This window comes from Bos javanicus, chromosome 3, assembly GCF_032452875.1.
Source record: "Bos javanicus breed banteng chromosome 3, ARS-OSU_banteng_1.0, whole genome shotgun sequence".
Classification (NCBI taxonomy): Eukaryota; Metazoa; Chordata; class Mammalia; order Artiodactyla; family Bovidae; genus Bos; species Bos javanicus.
Genome location: NC_083870.1, coordinates 83,390,944 through 83,409,958, shown reverse-complemented (window position 1 = coordinate 83,409,958; position 19,015 = coordinate 83,390,944). Strand labels below are relative to the sequence as shown.

The 19,015-nt window shown below is 38.8% G+C and overlaps 1 non-coding gene across 1 annotated transcript; it reads right to left on the bottom strand.

Annotated features, from left to right (window-relative positions):
* Nucleotides 1-16,293: 16,293 nt before the first annotated feature.
* On the bottom strand, nt 16,294-16,398 carry LOC133245416 (U6 spliceosomal RNA). The gene has a single exon (XR_009735680.1). It is a non-coding gene; the product is annotated as a U6 spliceosomal RNA (small nuclear RNA).
* Between the last annotated feature and the right edge of the window lie 2,617 nt (nt 16,399-19,015).

Genomic DNA, 19,015 nt, shown 5'->3' with positions numbered 1-19,015 from the left:
AAGACACCAGCAATTTTACCCACCATTGCTTTTATACCACCAGGACAAATGCCAACAAACTTGTGAAGGATAAACCAAGCAATTAAAAAATGTTAACACTCTGAAAATATTGGTACTACTTGTGTCGATTACATTCACATAAAAGATCTTTGATGATTCAGATCAGATCAGATCAGATCAGTTGCTCAGCCGTGTCCGACTCTTTGCCACCCCATGAATCACAGCACGCCAGGCCTCCCTGTCCATCACAAACTCCCAGAGTTCACCCAGACTCATGTCCATCGAGTCAGTGATGCCATCCAGCCATCTCATCCTCTGTCGTCCCCTTCTCCTCTTGCCTCCAATCCCTCCCAGCATCAGAGTCTTTTCCAATGAGTCAACTCTTCACATGAGGTGGTCAAAGGACTGGAGTTTCAGCTTTAGCATCATTCCTTCCAAAGAAATCCCAGGGCTGATCTCCTTCAGAATGGACTGGTTGGATCTCCTTGCAGTCCAAGGGACTCTCAAGAGTCTTCTGCAACACCACACTTCAAAAGCATCAATTCTTTGGCGCTCAGCCTTCTTCACAGTCCAACTCTCACATCCATACATGACCACAGGAAAAACCATAGCCTTGACCAGACGAACTTTTGTTGGCAAAGTAATGTCTCTGCTTTTGAATATGCTATCTAGGTTGGTCTTAACTTTCCTTCCAAGGAGTAAGCGTCTTTTAATTTCATGGCTGCAGTCACCATCTGCAGTGATTTTGGAGCCCAGAAAAATAAAGTCTGACTTTGATAATTAGTTGGTGCTAATCCTGAACAAACATAAGCAAAACTCCAAATCTAGGCACATTGGTAGATTTGTTCATTTTAAGGCAAAAGTTCAGTTCTACAGAAGCAATATTAACTCAGTCTTTTGTCTGCAGCTAAATTTTTATTCTGAGTTGCTGAATCATTGAAAGGTGGCAGTTCTGTGGTTCCTTTCACTGATTTTTTTCATCCAGCAGGCATTCAGCAATGTCAAATACACAAGATTTTATTAGTCCCTCTGCTATTGTGTGTACTTTTCCAGCCAAAGCAATATGGTACCCTACCTTGTAAGGTGCTTCAGTAGCTTTTTCATTTCTAGTTTGAGAGGGAGAGGGTGGGATGATTTGGGAGAATGGCATTGAAGCATGTATAATAACATATATGAAACGAATTGCCAGTCCAAGTTCGATGCAGGATACAGGATGCTTGGGGCTGGTGCACTGGGACGACCCAGAGGGATGGTTCAGGGACGGAGGAGGGAGGTGGGTTTGGGATGGGGAACACGTGTATACCTGTGGCGGATTCATGTTGATGTATGGCAAAACCAATACAATATTGTAAAGTAATTAACCTCCAATTAAAATAAATAAATTTATATTTAAAAAAAGATAAAAAGAAAAGCTGTGACATGCAATTATTGGATTTTAAAGGGCTCATCATATGTCTGTCTAAAATATTCATTTTTCTTTATACTCTGCATACTAGTCCCAATTTGATGCTGCAGTTGAGGGGGTCACCATATGTTATTAGAGAATGCTCTGTTGCCTGAAAGGCACTAAGGTAGGGACTTTTGTGGTGGTCCAGTGGTTAAGACTCCCCACTGCCAGTGTGGAGGGCATGGGTTCGATCCCTGGTCAAGAAACTACAATACCCATGCCATGCAGTGCAGTTAAAATTTTAACTAAATAAAAATAAAAGGCACTAAGGTAATAATTGACAATTATAAAGCTTAAGGAAAGATAGTTTTTGCCATATTCTTATTTCTTACCTACAGTTTTGTCAGTGTCTTTGGAGGAGATTCCTTTCTTCTACAAGTCAGAGAACTCACCTTTTTGGTTTGGGGTTGTGTTTTTTTGTTTTGTTTTGTTTTGTTAGCCACATGGACTATGTAGTCTTGGGTTGAAAAACAAGATCTTATAATCTCTCCTTTTAAAGTCAATAATACATCTTCAATAAAAATATATTTTAAATAAATTTACTTTGGAAGAAAATAATAAATTCCAAAGTAATAGTTTTAGGTATTTAAACATTAAAAATCAAATATTATGCAAAATGAGACCAAAAAAATATACTTCTTATGTTTTCCTGTGGGTGTAAGGTGGTATTCATCCACAATTCCTTTCCTAGCCCCTGAAAGTCTTGAGGTTCGTCTCTGTGTTGGATTGCCTCTTTCCTCCTAGCCTCTTGGACATCATCTGTGATGACCCGACTCCAGCTCTCATTCTCACGGGTCCAGTCTACATATAATTCATGGAAAAAGCTTAATCACCTTTACCCCAACAAATGAACACCAAGGATGCAAGCTCTCCCAGCACAGCCTCTCTTGTTATTCTAGTCTTTCAAGGAGCCACTAGCTAGGTGCTCCCCCTTTAAATTTCTCAGAACACCAGTTCACCTTTCTTTGTGGCCCCATCGAAGCATATTTCCCTTATATCTGAAAGTGTTAGTCGTTCAGTCGTGTCCGACTCTGCAACCCCCTGGACAGTAATCTGCCAGGCTTCTCTGTCCATGGGATTCTCTGAGCAAAAATATTGGAGTGGGTTGCACTCCTCCAGGGGATCTTTCCCACGCAGGTATTGAACCTGGGTCTCCTGTATTGCAGGCAGATTCTTTACCATCTAAACCAACAGGGAGCCACCCTACATTTGAGGTAATGCAATTCTCATTCTCTCCCCCAGAAATTCAAAACACAAAGACAGCTTCCTCTAAATATTTGCACATTGATTCATCCCTAACAGTAACAAGATAGGTAAAAATTCCTGCTTCCTTAGAGATCTTTTTCTAATGCACAACACTAGATAAATTCAAGAAAATAAAACTCTTCTCTTTTAACTCTTACTACACTTTTCTTTGGAGAAGGCAATGGCACCCTACTCCAGTACTCTTGCCTGGAAAATCCCACAGATGAGGAGCCTGGTGGGCTGCAGCCCATGGGGTCATGAAGAGTCAGACACGACTGAAGCGACTTAGCAGCAGCAGCAGCAGCAGCAGCATACTTTACTTAGGGCTTCCCTTGTAGCTCAGTTGGTAAAGAATCTGCCTGCAATGCAGGAGACCTGGGTTCTATCCCTGGGTCAGAAAGATCCCCTGGAGAAGGAAACGGCAACCCACTCTAGTATTCTTGCCTGGAGAATCCTATGGACAGAGGAGTCTGGCAGGCTACAGTCCACGGGGTCACAAGAGTTGGACACGATTTAGTGATTAAACCACCACCACCATACTTTTCTTGACCACTACAACCTATTTTTATAGGCAAGAAATGTGTGCTGGATTTGCTATGCTTAGTTGCTCAGTCATGTCCAACTCTTTGTGATCCTATGGACTGTAGCCAGCCAGGCTCCTCTGCCCATGGGGATTCTCCGGGCAGGAATACTGAAGTGGGTTTCCATTCCTTCCTCCAGGGGATCTTCCCAACCCAGGGATCGAACCCAGGCCTCCCACATTGCAGGCAGATTCTTTACCAGCTGAGCCACAAGGAAAGCCCCAGAAACCTGTGGGACAATGTAAATTATTCTCACATATGTGTAATTGGAGTCCAAGAAGGTAAGAAGAAAGAGAAGGAGTAGCAAATTATTTGAAGAAATAATAGCCAGAGACTTCCCAAATCTGTTAAAAAGTATTAGTCTACAGATCCAAGAAGCTCTATCAACCCTAAACAGAATAACTACAAAAAAGACCACATCAAGACATTCTATAGTTAAACAGAGGAAAGACAAAGGCAAAAATGACTCGTTACATAATGAGAAAATAAAAATGCAATCTGACTTCTCAAGAGAAACAACAGAGATCAGAATGCAGTGGAATGAAATATTCAAGTGCAAACAAAAACTGACAGTGATGAATTCAACTTCCAGGAAAGCTATCTTTAAAGCTTCTATATCCAGCAAGACTATCCTTCAAAAATGAAGGTGAATTGAAGACACTTCCTCATTAAAAAAAAGCTGAAATGATTCATTGCTAGAAGACCTGCCCAAAAGAAATACAAGAGAAAGTTCTCTGTGCTGAAAGGGAATGACATCAGACTGTAACACAAATCCAACTGTATGCTTGTTTAAAGCAATATTTATAACCCTGTATTGTTGAGCTTACATAGATATATGTAACAATCAAAGCATATAGGAAGGCAGAAGACGTGAAGATTTTTTTGTTATTAGTTTGGTTTTTTGGCTACTCTGTGTCTTCATTGCTTTTGTGGGCTTTCTCTAGTTGGGTCAAGGGGGGCTACTCTTCAATGAAGTGCACAGGCTTCTCATTATAGTGGCTTCTCTCGTTGTGGGGCATGGGCTCTGCGATGCTAGGGCTCCAGTAGTTGCAGTACACAGCTTAGTTGCTCCAAGGAATGTGGGATCTTCCCAGACTAAGAATCAAACCCATGTCTCCTGCAATGGCAGTCAGATTCTTAACCACTGAACCACCAGGGAAGTCCCAAGACATGACGTTTTACTGGAGCAAAGTTGCATTTTTTTTTTGTCAGAAGTCAGAATTAACATAATAGATTGTGATAAGTTGAAGATGCATTTTGTAATTACACACACAACTTTTTTAAAAATCAAAAAAAAAAAAAATTTGCTTAACACAAAAGAAGGCAGGAAAGAGAAATGACCAAAAAAATGAGACAAATGCAAAGAAAAATGGCAAAAATAAATCCAACCACATTAATAATACAGAAAATGTGAACAACTAAACACTTCCATCAAAAAGCAGAGACAATTAGAATGAATTTTTTAAAAGAAATCCCAATCATATACAAGACACACTATAAGTTCAAAGATACAAATACAGTGAAAGTAAAGGATGGAAAACTATATACTACACAAAATAACCATAAATAGCTATATTAATATCCAAGAAAATAAACTTCAGATTAGATATAATTAGATACAGGTAAAATTAAAAATATAATTTGTTTTGATATACAACATATTATATTTATAATTGTAAATGTTCATGTGCTTAAAAGTAAATCGCAAAGTATATAAGGCAAAGGTGAAAGAACTAAAAAGAGAAATACACAATACAAAAACTTTTAGTTGGAGATTTTAATCTCCTCTGTCATTAATGTAACAATTACACAGAAAATCATAAGAATATAAAAAATTTGAATAACACTACCTACAAATTGGAGCTAATACATACAGGGAAGACTGCCAGACAACCTGCAGGATATACATTCTTCCCAAGTGCACGTGGAACATTGTTTACCATAGACAATTATATGTCAGGCCATTTCAACAGTTTCCATAAGTTACAGTTCAGTTCAGTTCAGTCACTCAGTCATGTCCTACTCTTTGCAACCCCATGGACTGCAGCACACCAGGCTTCCCTGTCCATCACCAACTCCCGGAGCCTACTGAAATTCATGTCCATCGACGTGGTGATGCCATCCAACCATTTCATGCTCTGTCATCCCCTTCTCCTCCTGCCTTCAGTCTTTCCCAGCATCAGAGTCTTTTCCAGTGAGTCAGTTCTTTGCATCAGGTGGCCAAATATTGGAGTCTCAGCTTCAGCATCAGTCCTTCCAATGAATATTCAGGACTGATTTCTTTTAAGATGGACTGGTTGGATCTCCTTGCAGTCCAAGGGATTCCCAAGAGTCTTCTCCAACACCACAGGTCAAAAGCATCAACTCTTCCCTACTCAGCTTTCTTTATAGTCCAACTCTCACATCCATACATGACTACTGGAAAGACCATAGCTTTGACTAGATGGACCTTTGTTGGCAAGGTAATGGCTCTGCTTTTTAAAATGCTGTCTAAGTTGGTCATAACTTTTCTTTCAAGGAGCAAGTGTCTATTAATTTCATGGCTTCAGTCACCATCTGCAGTGATTTTGGAGCCCCCCAAAATAAAGTCTGTCACTGTTTCCATTGTTTCCCCATCTATTTGCCATGAAGTAAAGGGACCAGATGCCATGATCTTAGTTTTCTGAATGTTGAGCTTTAAGCCAACTTTTTCACTTTCCTCTTTCACTTTCATCAAGAGGCTCTTTAGTTCTTCTTTGCTTTATGCCATAAAGGTGGTATCATCTGCATATCTGAGCTTATTGATATTTCCCCCGGCAATCTTGATTTCAGCTTGTGCTTCATCCAGCCTGGCTTGTCACATGATGTATTCTGCATGTAAGTTAAATAAGCAGGTGACAATATACAGCCTTGACATACTCCTTTCCCGATTTGGAACCAGACTGTTGTTCTACGTCCAATTCTAACTGTTGCTTCTTGATCTTTATATGGATTTCTCAGGATGCAGGTCAGGTGGTCTGGTATTCCTATCTCTTTCAGAATTTCCCAGTTTGTTGTGATCCACACAGTCAAAGGCTTTGGCATAGTCAATGAACCAGAAGTAGATGTTTTTCTGGAACTCTCTCGCTTTTTCAATGATCCAAAAGATGTTGGCAATTTGATCTCTGGTTCCTCTGCCTTTTCTAAATCCAGCTTGAACATCTTGAAGTTCACGGTTCATATACTGTTGAAGCCTGGCTTGGAGTATTTTGATCATTACTTTGCTAGTGTGTGAGATGAGTGCAATTGTGCGGTAGTTCGAGCATTCTTTGGCATTGCCTTTCTTTGGGATTGGAATGAAAACTGACCTTTTCCAGTCCTGTGGCCACTGCTGAGTTTTCCAAATTTGCTGGCATATTGAGTGCAGCACTTTCACAGCCTCATCTCTTAGAATTTGAAATAGCTCAACTGGAATTCCATCACCTCCACTAGCTTTGTTTGCAGTGATGCTTCCTAAGGCCCACTTGACTTTTCATTCCAGGATGTCTGGCTCTAGATGAGTGATCACACCATCATGGTTATCTGGGTCATGAAGATTTTTTTTGTATAGTTCTTTTGTGTATTCTTGCCACCTTTTCTTAATATCTTCTGCTTCTGTTAGGTCCATATCATTTCTGTCCTTTATTGTGCCCATCTTTGCATGAAATGTTCCTTTGGTATCTCTAATTTTAATCAATAAATAAATACATTTAAAAGAATCAATAAATTTAAAAGAATCTAAATCATATGAAGTATGCTTTCTGACCACAATAAAATTCTATTAGAAATTAACAAAAAAAAATCTAAAAACTCCAAAATATTATTAAATAAGACATTTCCAAATGACCCTGAATCAAAGAAGAAATCACAAGGAAATACTTTTAAAAACCTAAAATCATAATCCATTTTCATTTGGATGCTGCTAAAACAGGACTTGGGGCTCCTCTGGTGGCTCAGCTATAAAGAATCCGCCTGTAGTTCAGGAGATATGAGTTTGATCCGTGGGTGCAGAAGATCCCATGGAAAAGAGATGGCAATCCACTCTAGTATTCTTGCCTGGAGAATCCTATAGTCAGAGGAGCCTGGTGGGCTATAGTCCATTGGGTCACAAAGAGTCAGACATGACTGAAGTGACCGAGCACACACGCAAACCAGACTTGGAGGGAGAGTTATATCTTTAATGTTTATTACAAAGCGTAAAAGGTCTAAAAATCAATAATCAAATCAAAGCAACCCCAAAGTAAGTAGAAAGAAGAAAATTATACAGATCAGAGAATAAATTAATAAAATTTAAAACTGACAGACAGTTGGGAAAATGAATGAAACCAAAAGTCAGTTATTTGTTAGAATCAATAAAATTGATAAACTTTTGGCTCTATTGACCAAGAAAAAGAGAAGACATATGTTGCTAAAATCAGGAATGAAAGTGTAGACCCCACAGAAATTAAAAGGATTACAATAAAATTTATTAATAAATTTATGCTATGAATTAAACAAAGTAGATGAATTAACCAGATTCCTAGAAAGACACAAATAACCAATTTAAGAAGTCAAGAAAAGAAGAAAAGAAAAAGTGTGGTTAACAGAAAGATCAAATGAAATGCCAGAAATAAGTTCAAGTATATCAGGAAAAACAATACAGTATTTGTAAATGAATTTTATTAAAAGACAAAATTTCAGGTTGTATTTTAAAAACAAAAATCCAGCTGTATGTTGCTTGCAGGAGTGATGTCTCAACAAAGTGATGGAAAATAACTGAACATAAAAAACATACTGCAAATATGCTAACCAAAAACAAGCTGCTTTATAAATATCTATATCATAAAAGGCAGACTTTGAGAGGAAGAATTTAATAGTGGTAAGAGGATTAATAATAAAAGAAAGCATCTACCAAAAAGATGTAACAATTATGAACTTGTAATGTCCTTTGTGCTTATTTAGGAAATCTTACACTACTGCTTTATTCTAAAGCTACTTTTCTAAATTTTCTTCTAATGATTCAGCTTTCTTTCATGATTAAGGCTTTAATGTATGGAGAGCTTTGTCTTAATTGTGAGAGGAAGGAACTAAGTAGATTATTTCTAATATTCAAAAAACACCATCAATTAACTAACTCCATATTACACTGTTTTAATGAGTTTAACTTCATGTATCTTTTAACTGGCAATGGCATAGATCATAGTACGTTTTAAATATTTATTACATTTATTGAATAGTTGTGTGTTCTCTATTTTGCTTTTTCTTTCTTTAAAAAGTAAATCTGGGACCATTCTTCACTTAAAGGAATCAGGTCTCTCGTGAGAATGACTGATTCCAGAACTGGGCAGAGAAGGTTCAGGTGGGCCTGAAACATCTTGTTATCTTACAAATATCTCAGAAATAATGGAACACATCAAAAGAACATGGGAGCCTAATCTGAGAGGATATGCATACCAAATACATAATAATATTAGCATATCATAACCCCAACTAAAGCAATAATTCAAGCCCATGCTAGTATAAATAAATGCATCAATAGATAAATAGAGGAGAAAGAGAACAGTTTTCTAATAGGAGAATGCCAACTAACAATGCAGAATGAATGATGGAGTTAGACAATCACTGTTTGGCATGTATGATATTTATAACTAATTCAAGCAAGAATTATCAATGGATGCTAAAACTGGCAAGTGAAACTTTGGAGATATTTACATGGCCCCAAAGGATCTCCCCACAGAACACAAAACACTTATTAATTACAAAGAGGGAATTGCAAAGAGGAAAATACTAATTTTATAGTGGAGAAACCTGGCTGACACCATCTTCTATATTAAGTGATCAATGTTAGCATCACCAATAATGGAATGAGCTGACATCTGTGTCTCTTGATATGATGCACTGCAAGAGACACAACATCACTTATCTGGTGATGCTGTCAAAAATGCAAAATCTGAATTTAATTATGAGGAAACATCAGATAAACCTGAATTGAAAGACAGCCTACAAAATAATTGGCCTATATTCTTCAAAAATGTCAAGGTCATGAAAAGTAAGAAAGACAGTAACTGTTCCAGACTGAAAGAGATTAAAGATAGGAAAATGCAATATGAAATCCTTGATTGGTTCCTTAAAAATTATTATTTTTCTACTACTGTATAGGATATTATTAAGGTAATGAGCAAATATTGAATAATGTCTAAAGATTAGAAAATTTTTGTCTCACTGTTAACCTCCTGATTTTGACAACTGTATGGTAGTTATGTAAAAGAATGTCCTTGTTTTTAGGAATTGCCCATTGAATTATTTAAAGATAAAGGGACAGCATGTTTGCAACTTACTCTTACATTTATATTTAAAATTAAGTGTGGCTAATGTTAAAATGGGAGAATTTAGTTAAAGAGTACCCAGCGGGTGTTCATATAACTGTTGAAACTTTCCTGTAAGTTTGAAATTATTATGAAATGAAACGTTATCAAAAACTAGTGTATCTCTTCCTTAAAAGTCATTGCCTTTTTAAAAATGTGAGCGCTACTTATGGTTTTAAACCAATCTTTGGGACATTGGTAGTGCTTATTCAATATATATTTTTGGCATCCACTTTGCGCTAGAGTCTAAGGACATAGAGGAAAACTAAAAAAAATTTAGCCTTGCCCATGTGAAGTTTACAATCTAGTAGAGAAAATAACTCTTGTACAAACAACTGCCTAAATGTATTATTAAGTGATCTGTTCTTGCAACAGTACATATACCTCACAAAGTCTCACTTATGTGTAGACCACATTACATTCCTTCCTTATGAAAATGCAGATGAAAATTTTTTTTTTGAATGTCCTTTCTGTCCCATAATAGAGCTGCAACCACAGAAAGCCATTGAAAGTCCACCCAACTGACTCTTTCAAGTGTGTTTCTGTTGGAGAGACAGAAATTAAAGAGGGAAATGGTAGTGAGGGTTTTTTTGTAAGCTAAAATACTTTCCATCTTGAAAAGCAATGAACTCTGCTGTAGAAGCAGGGCATGTTTTCAAACCTCCTGTTCATTACAGAGATATGCATCTAAGGAACTTCCAGCCATGTTCTGGGTGACTGTTTTTGAAATTCGAACAAAAAGGAGTTTGTTACAGAACTCACAGGGCAGTTCTGAAAGCTTCATTAATTCTCATAATAATTTCCAATTAATTCATTTAGTCACTTCCTGATATTCTGAAATCAAGAGTTTTGAAAGCTGCTACCTTTAACCTGAGGTGAAATTTAAAATGCTGTGACTTTAACCGCTCCAACCTAGGCTAACCTTTTAGCCATTTATAAAAAATGCAAAGCAAAGTCTGGGCCCAAGTCTGAGATGAGTTATTTGCAATCATACTCTTCATTCCTGCCGTCTTTGGAATGATGAGTCCTGACACTCCCAGAGGATACTAAGGATTTAGTGAAAAATAGAATTAACCAGGTGCTTCTCCTGGCTGGGGGCCTGAGGCATGATAACAGAGAGGATATCAATACAGCCATAATGGGAACACATCCAAAATTCTCCAGCTCAACTTGTCCAGTGTAATTATAGCTCCGTGATGGAGGAGTGGGAGTGGGGGCAGGAAGGAGGTGGGCGGTGGAAAAGAGAGGTTTTCAGGAACTTCCCTTCTGCCATCCTTGACCTTGTAATGCTCCGGTCATTAGTGGCCCCCCACCTGGTTGGGGGTGCATCTACTCCCTAAGGTGCTGCCTCCCTACTCAGATCTGCCCCCTGCCTCAGCTGTTGCAGCCTCAGAGATATTCTGGACACAGCTGGGGCTGCCACCCCCCTTCCTCCTGTGAGCCACCACCCATAGTTTTCAGCTTTTAAATGCAAGTCTCTCCATTTTTAGAAAACTGGACACGGAAATACCTCAACCCACAGGCTAATAAATTGAGAAATGAGACTGTGTTCTTCAAAAAGATTTCCCAGAAAATCCTGCTTGAAAACTGAGCTTTCCTGATAAGCAGAGGCAGATTTACCACGACGCTGACAAAGCTTGCCCTACAAGGTCCCACTACAAGGTCCCTCCTTGCAAAATTCCTAACACTTCATGTATATGTTCATACCTTTGTTACAAATTTGCAAAAGCACAATAATTTAACTGCAATTGGTTAAGGCTATTGTCTCTTTACATGGCAACCCCTCTCCCACACCTTCATACTACTCTCCACTGTGCTGGGAGTTTTGGGGTGTCTGAGAATAATTTTAGGATCCAGGTAAAGAAAGTATGAGTTGGGTCTAAACTCATTTAGTTTGGATTTAGTGGGACATTTTTACATGGCTCAAATTCACTTTGATGGGTAGTTAACTATTGCTAGACACCCTAAGGTAGAATAGCTCTCAGGAACATTTCGGCCGGCCACGCACTGACACACTCAGATTCACAAAGGACTGATGCTCAGGTATGTGTGTAGTGGAGAAGGAACACGTTAGAAGAAACACTGGCTAGAAGAGGCATTCCTCTCTCAAAGGGCCATGGCCCAGCAGGTGTCAGTTTCCGTACCAATGAAAGTCCTACTCTTCTGCCTGTGGAGTTCTAGAAGCTTCTTTCTGCTCAAGGAGGCAAGGAATTCCTTTGTGTACAGGGAACACTGGAGTGAGGTGAAATTAGCACTGCCACTCTTGAGAGTCCCTTGGACTGCAAGGAGATCCAACCAGTCCATTCTGAAGGAGATCAGCCCTGGGATTTCTTTGGAGGGAATGATGCTGAAGCTGAAACTCCAGTACTTTGGCCACCTCATGCAAAGAGTTGACTCATTGGAAAAGACTCTGATGCTGGGAGGGACTGGGGGCAGGAGGAGAAGGGGATGACAGAGGATGAGATGGCTGGATGGCATCACCGACTCGATGGACGTGAGTCTGGGTGAACTCCGGGAGTTGGTGATGGACAGGGAGGCCTAGCATGCTGTGATTCATGGGGTCAAAAGAGTCGGACACGACTGAGCGACTGAACTGACTGACTGAGAGTTCCAGCTCTCAGTGAATGCTCTGTGCTGATGTGGTAAAGACCACTACTCCCCATTCTCAGGGTTGTAGTAGACTCATTTCTGAAAAGCTGTATTTTTGTAAGTGAAATGTTTAAATATCTTGGAGGATCTCAGTATTAAGAAGGATCTCAGGGAGAACCTTCATATAAACAGATACTTGATTCTACATTATTCTATTCCAAGTTTTAGGGTTACAAATAATAACCAATATACTTTGGACACTTGTTTCATGGGTACCATGTTCAGTATGTTTAATGTGCTAAATTTAATCTTCATTTTAACCCAATAGTCTTAATTATTTCAGTTTTAGAGATGAGTCAGTTGAGGCTTATTAAGTAACTTGCTGAGGGCTTCCCAATTCTGAAGTGTTAGAAGCAGCCTTCAAAATGTATATTCATTTGAGTTTTAGGAATTGTTTTCTACTTAATTTAATTTTTATATTTATACAAAACATGAACACGTTTCTAAAGTCAAATCTATAAAAGTATTGCCTCCATCTTCCCTGCCCCACCCCATGCTATTTCATCCTTTCCCCACAGGTAACTCCCTTTCTGTGGTTTGTCTTTCCAAAATTTTTATGATTTATCCTTCCAAACATTTTGTATATGTAAGCAAATATCCATTTTGCTAAATTTAAAGAAAATAAAACCAAAAAATGTACTTAAAGTTAATTGTGTACAGTGAAAGGTATAAGCATATAAAAACTATTCCAAAGTGACTTTAAAACACAGTCATTTGATTGCTGTGATTGCTTTGGAAGATACCAGGGGACCAGCTCTCAATACACATGCACACACTACATTCTGTTTCAGAGCCTGCATCCTGTAGAAGCCAAATGGCAACAGTAATGACACATTGAAATACCTGGCTTTACCAGCAACTGGGCTGTTTCATTAAGGCCTCAATCATTCATGTCTTTGATTGGTGGTGGTTTAGTTGCTAAGTCATGTCCAACTCTTGTGACCCCATAGACTGTGGCCTGCCAGGCTCCTCTGTTCATGGAATTTTCCAGGCAAAAATAATGCAGTCAGTTGCCATTTCCTTCTCCAGGGGATCTTCCCAACCCAGGGACAGAACCTGGATCTGCTTTACTGACTAAGGTCTCTGCAGGTGGATCCTTTACTGACTGAGCTACCAGGGATGTCCTGTCTTTGAGTGGTAGCTCAAAACTCTAAGGCTGTCTTGAAAACATTTCAAGTGGACTGTAGTTAAAGAAGTTGATTCCTCTTTTTTGTGGTTGGTGGATATGAACAAAATAGTTTATCTTAAACAGGATCAACTGGATTCATATCACAGATTCTAGACTTGAAAAGTGATCCCAGAGCAGAGTGAACCATTTCTAGTTTTCTTCCTTGAAATTTTTTCACCTTCAGGTATTGAGTTTGCCTTTCAGAGAAATTCTAGGCCAGACATATGCATTTGTATATTATTCCACATTGCCAAAATTTTTACATTGTGTGAACCTGAAGTTTAAATCATTGCAAGTCTTGTTGCTGTTGCAATGTTTTTCCTACAGCTGGGTTGTGAGGCACAACAGGCATCTGAGTTGTTAGTAATTGAGCATGGGAAATGCCACAGCTGGTCTATTGAGTGTACAGTCTCTACTGGTTTAATTTTAGTAAAGATGAATATGTATAAGGGTTTTGGTGGCCTTGTTCATTATTTCAGTCTCTTTTCACATAAAATCTTGGATTCCTCAACCATGAATTCCATTAAGGAGGGGTTCCCAAGGTCAGAGAAGAAATAGTATATAAATCTTAACCATTCTATTCATTTCCAAGTGGTTTCAGATTTGATCTTTGTATTAGAGCCATGGGTTATTTATTTTTTCAAATGGCAACTTCCAGTGGGCCTACCTCATGTGGCTGTTGGAAGGATTAAATAAAATGCTGCAGGTAATGTCTTTGTCACAGAGCCTGGAATGTAGTGAGTGCTTAATAAATAGTGGGTGGGAGCAGAGTACACTCTAGTGTTGCGGTGCTTGAGGGTGAATCTCAGCTTTCCTCCTCACTGTCTTTATGATTCTGAGCAAATAAGTTGACTTCTCTGTGCTTCAGTTGTCTCACCTGAAAAATAAGGAAAATGATAGTCCCACCTCAGAGGGTTGTTGCAAGATCAAAACATTTCCATCATGAACATTAAAAACATATGTTTGCATAAGTTAACATGCAAAGCACTCCAAAAATGCCTAGCACACTATAAGCATTATTTAAATATTCACTTTTAATATTAGGAACAATTCCAAGATAATAAACTAAAGTGATAAAATGGTTTTATCAGAAGATGCAAAGTGTTTATTTAAGTATTTATAATTAGTATTGTTCTAATTTTTATTACTGTTGTTATGTACCTTTAACACTTATCTGATGTCACAGGCACTCTGCTGAGCAGTTCCTAAGCATTGTTTATCTAATCCTCTCAACATCCCCCATAATGGATGAGGAAACTAGGACATAGAGAACATAAGTGATTGTCCAACAATCAGCCAACTTGAACTACAGTGTATCCTACTTCAGACCTCTTATATCACTTTATTATACATTTTACAACAGTCTAAAACTGCTGCTAACAAAAATGCATGTACAACAGAATGATGAAAAAAAGTATCTGGGAAGAGGGCCAATGATTGAGACTGGAACCTGGGTTAATATAGTTACTGCATTAAGCATTAATTTAGAGCTAAGCTTCCCAGCAACCAAAGCAAAACAGAACATGCAGTGTGTCATATAGTATCTGATTTTAAGAAACAAGCCATGCTCTGTCTTCTTTCACCCTGAACCTGATGTACTCCTACTCATTTATTCATCCATAAAAGCTAGTAAATATCTACATTTGCCAGACACTTTTCAGTCCTTCAGAAGACATAGTAGTTCCTGACACCAAACTGTCAGCTAATTTTACATTGTGGTTTGTCATAGGACAGATATGGGGTGACCTATTGAATAATGTCTTCATGAAAGCTGGTGCAAGAGCTGCATGATCACAGTCTGAGTGACCACTTTTGGTGTCAGCCCTCAATAAAGGCAGGCAGCAGCATATTCAAGCCGTAGGTCCTGGTAGGGCTAAGTACCTCAGAGCTCTTTGCATGGCTGTGAACTACTACGATCTATTCAACTGAAAATAACCTAAGATGCCATTGTATAAGACAGTGCATTATTTTACTTGACTTGAAACTGTAAAAGGAGTAGCAGGCCTAAAGATTTAAGAGGAAATTATGGAAAAAAATTGAAATATTTTAAAATGTTAAATTCATCCATTGAGGTAATATATTTTCCTGAAAATTGGGGAAAACTAGATTTCAGGAATAGACTATCTTGATACAGCCATAGAAAAGTAATGATCATAAAATAAAGTTACAAGTGAGAGGATAGAGCTCTTTTTTTCTTTTCTTTTAAAAACATTTTTATTAGAGTATAGGTGATTTATAATGCTGTGTTAATTTTAGGTGTACAGCAAAGTAAATCAGTTATGTTGTTGTTGTTCAGTAGCTAAGCCTTCTTCAACTCTTTGCAGTCCCGGAGAGCCCCACCAGCCTCCTCTGCCCATGGAATTTCCCACACAAGAATATTGGAGTGGGTTGCCATTTCTTCCTCCAGGAGATCTTCCTGACCTAAGGATCGAACCCAATTCCCCTTCATTGGCATGAGGATTCTTTACCACTGAACCACCAGGGAAGCCCCAGATCAGCTATGCATTTACATATATCCACTTTTTTACTTTCAGTTTGTTAATTTTTATTTTTAAAAAGTTGTATTGAAGTATATACAATGTTGTATTAGTTTCAGGTATACAGCAAGGTGAATCAGTTACACACACACATATATCTATTCTTTTTCAGATTCCTTTCCCGTACAGTTATTATAGAACAATGAATAGAGTTCCCTGAGCTATACAATAGGTCCTTATTTGTTATCTATTTTATATGTATAGTAGTGGGTATATGTCAGTCCCAATCTCCCAGTTTATCTCTCCCCCACTGCCTTTCCCCCCGGTTAATGTAGGTTTGTTTTCTACATCTGTGACATTATTTCTGCTTTGTAAATAAATTCATAAAAATATGGAATACTTCACGAATTTGTGCCATCCTTGTGCAGGAGTCATGCTACTCTTTTATGTATAATTCCAATTTCAGTATTTGTTCTGCCAAAGCAAGCACGAGGACAGATCTCCTTGGTGTCTCCCTTGTTGTCCATGGGAGTGTGGCTGAAGTTGGGGGTCAAAGCCGGGAATGAGGAACCAGGACCCTGGGTTGCTGCCCTCTAAGTCCCTAGGATGGGAGAAAGGCATCAGCCCTCACAAGTCAGCCTGCTTCCACAGAATGAATTCCCTGCTGTGCCACAGGCTAGGTACTCTATTAATATTTCTTACTCTGCCTTGGAGCCCTAAGGCAGCAGGCTAATGTGCTTTCTGTATTTCCAAGACAGGGTAGCTTAATGCAGCATATCCCAAACTTCGATGAGGAAAAATCTTCGCTGGCAGCATACCTACTAACATCTCCAGGACAATGTTCCTCGTGACATGCTGATCTAGTGTGAGTGTACATGAATAAACTCTGGCCAGTGTTCAAGATATGGGAAATAATCCTCGTATTATGCTTTCATCTGGCTTTCAAGTTTGGATGTTGGTTTTTCTTTAAACAGGCCTCTAACTCACTGAAGCTCTTTGTGCAAGTAGATATGTTTGCATTTCAAAGTCTACATTTCCCAAGAAAGCTAAGTTCTGAAAACACATTTTGCTGTGATAAAGACTTTTATGGATTATAAAGCTAAACAAAAAGTACAATGAATTTAAATGTTCTTTCTTAACATGAACTTAGCCACACACAAAAAAAATATTTATACAATCTTCTTTGCCTATCAGTCCACTGGGCAATGACATAACCAACACATTAAAAAAAAATACATGTAGATATACATATGTCAGGGGCTTCCCCGAGGATTCAGCAGTTAAAGAATCTACCTGCCAGTGCAGGAGACACAGAAGACACGGTTCAGTCCCTGGGTTGGGAAGCTCCCCTGTAGAAGGAAATGGCAACCCACTCCAGTATGCTTACCTGAAATATCCCATGGACAGAGGAACCTGGCAGGCTACAGTCCAATGGGTCACAAAGAGTCAGAAACTACTGAATGACTAAGCACACACACACACATACATATTTGGATGCGTTCATGGGTAGTAACTATACTTCAGGAATATTAACTATTCTTCTCCCGTGGGGTGACTTTGACAAATCATTTCCTATGTATATTTCAATCTCACTATCTGAAAAATGAAGGTGTGGGATTATACTGTTTTTAATATTTCCCCAAAGATGAGAATCCCTGGGAGTAGTGGTTAAACATTGAAATTACTAAATCCTATGTTTGAACTTCTGATTAAATGAATTTGTTTGTTCATTTTTTTGTGGGCTTGCTTATACTCTTGCTTGTTCATTTGTTTCCTTTTAAACAAAGGATCTAGGTCTTTATCTTCGAGGAAGTTGAAAACTTGATTAGATGACTCAGGGACTTTTTCCATCTCTGTCATTCTGTAATTCTATAACTCAGTGAGGTGGAAGACCCATTAGCCTCCTCACTGGAAGCTACTGAGAATAAGATAAGACCTTGGGAAATTTCTCTTTCTTAGCTTCTCCCTCATGAGGAGTGGCATCCAGGTAAGTTTGTGTAAAATAGACATCTATTTCTCCTAAGTCAGTGAGATGATAAGCCCCATGAGAACAACAAACAGTAGTTATGCTGCGGTTATGTTCACAGTTAAGACTGTGAACACACTTCCCCTTAACTTTTCTAATCTGTTCTCCTAAATAAGTATCCCACTCAGGGTCTTAGTGTCGGTTCTCCTCCCCAAACATCACATTGATAGCTTTGAATATCCAGAAGTGGTTTGAGAAACTCATAATTCTGTCACACGAGTGTATGTTCCTCGGTTCTTTGTCTCGTCACAACAAAGATTTGGAATGACGGACGTTAGAGCCCCCTCGGCATGTCACAGCTCTTGGGTCTTGGATAGACCGTGTTATAGCTCTCAGGTCTCAAAAGGACCATGTTATAGCTCTTAGACAAATCAGTGTTACAGTTCAATTTATTTAGAAAATAGCAGGAAAATTCATCTCCGTGGCGTGAGGGCACATCGATCCAAAGACACCGGGAGAAGATCACCCCAGTGCGCAGGAGAGAGAGAGAGAGAGCTAGCTTTGGCTCCTCTTTTTATATGTTTCTCTCTCCCTGGGCCTGTCCTATGTAAATTGGGCCAGTCTGGAGTGTTGTTTGTTTTACCTGAGGTCCTCACTCGGGTCCTCGGACCTTCCTTTGTTCTATTTCCACGGGCTTTTCCCTTCCTTGTCTTTTAGCCACCACCATTTTGGACTCCTCTTCCCTATTCTACCTACCTAACAATTCCATGAGTGGCTCTGGAGGTAAAGAGCATGGTGATCTGTGGTTAAACTTCAAACTACTACAAACATTGAGTCCATCTGCACTCTTGCTTCTCTGGAAGCCAGTGGGTCCCCCGAGATTGATTTAACAATTTCTGGGAACTGGCTGGAAAAATGAAGGCTGGTTTTCCAATCAGTCCTTTAAGACAATCAGAAGACGAAAGGCTTAAAGTTCCTAAGACTTTAGCTTCTCTAAAAGAAAACCTATAGGAGAGCACCCAAACACAATCATTTCAATTTTCATTTTTAAAATTTCAGTTACCCTTTCCATCGTCCAAATCAATGATTCATGTAGGGAAGAAAGCAGCATTGTGTTCTGCTGTGGAAAGATTTTGGAATC